A 1722-nucleotide genomic window follows, 5' to 3' on the forward strand; every position below is an offset into this window, starting at 1 on the left:
ATGCTGTCCTTCCTCCAGAGTGTGTTCTTGGCACCATTGTCCAATATCCTGTAGATGAACCTGCCTGCACTCATTTTGGGTCTTCCATTTTGTTCCATGGATGTGCATATCTGTTTTTGCATGGTAATTCCCTCAGCATTGCTCCTTATGCTCAGGATTGCTTTGAGTTATCTGGGGCTTTCTGTGATTCTATATGAAATTTAGGAATTTTTCAATTTCTGGGAAGAAAGATATTGGAAATTTGAATGGGGTTGTAGTGAATCTATAAATTGCTGCTGGGCGTGGTGGCACACACTTTTAATCCCAGCATCCCAGCACTTGGAAGGCAGAGGCAGGCAGATCTCTGTGAGTTTGAGGCCAGACAGCTCTACATCATGAGTTCCAGGCCAGCTGAGGTTACAGGGAGACCCTTGTCTCAAAAAAAGAAACAAACAAACAAAGAAATAAATTGCTTTTGGTAGGATGGTTTATTTCACAATATTAATTCCATGAATCCATGAGCAATAAAGATCTTTCCATGTCTTGTGTCTTCTTCAGTCTCTTCCCTCAAATACTTAAAATTTTCTTTGTAGAAATATTTACTTCCTTTTCTTGTAATTCTGTGGAGACAAATACAAATATTTAAAAACTCTTTTAGGAGACAATTTTACTAGATATGCTCATTGATTTGTTGTTGTATGTTTTAGCGAATAGACATTTCCAAAGACATTGTTCTTAAGCCTCACACCCTAGCTGGAAACAGCCACTGTAGCTCTCATACAGGAAATGACTAATGTCTAAAAGGAAGGACTCATCTTAAATACAGAGTAGTGCTGGGAAGTGATCAAGAAAACATGGGAAGATATATTCTAGATATTTCTTCATCATGATATACTAAGATCAGATCTGAGATCATTTTTGTACCAGAGGGAATGTGGCCAAATATCTCATCTGGATCTCTTTGCAGAAGTCCTATATTAGACTCTTAGTTCTGGGCTTTTCCTTAAAGACTTGGAGATAGTCACCTAAATATGACTCATGAGCAAGTTTTGCACACAGATGAGCAGGGTGACCCAATAATATATTTAGGTTGGAATGAACATTTTGGTGGGATGATCTCATCAGACATAGCTGAAATTATGTGACTTCAAGAAAGAAGTTAATGGATAAGTATAGGAAGAGAAAAGTTTCACAAGATGTGATTTTTCAATGCTTAGAGAGTAATTTTGTTTGCCCATTATTTCCATCCTGAATATTCACCGTGGAAAGAGTCTAAGCAAATGTATGCTTGGGACCTGATAACTGGGAAGTTAAAGCACGCCAATATCTTCTCTGAATTCAGGATACGACTCATATTTGGTCTGCACATTTCACATCCTGAAGTTCTTTCCTTGTGAGTCAGCAAGGTGGTCATTTCTACAGTCTTGATAAGGAGCTCCTCAACCTCTCTGTCTTCCTATTGGTAACAAGGACTAGTCCAACTCAAGAGACCTAGTCCAAACTTTCTCCTTCATTGTCCCAAGATCTTTCTTTGTGTGGATTTCCAGTAAATCATTTCTTGATGCTTGCTTTCTTGGGAAATTTATACACCATAGTGTGAATGGAATTATTATCACTGTTCAACAACTGTATCTCTCAGTCTCTCTGCTGCTTTATTTATGATAATAAAGTTTGACAGTAGATGAGCTCCAGCTTGGGCAGCACAGTTATCTGGGTGGTTGTAAGCTGAATGTTCTCTCTTTC

This window comes from Nannospalax galili, unplaced genomic scaffold, assembly GCF_000622305.1.
Source record: "Nannospalax galili isolate Female #2095 unplaced genomic scaffold, S.galili_v1.0 scaffold1345, whole genome shotgun sequence".
Taxonomy (NCBI): Eukaryota; Metazoa; Chordata; class Mammalia; order Rodentia; family Spalacidae; genus Nannospalax; species Nannospalax galili.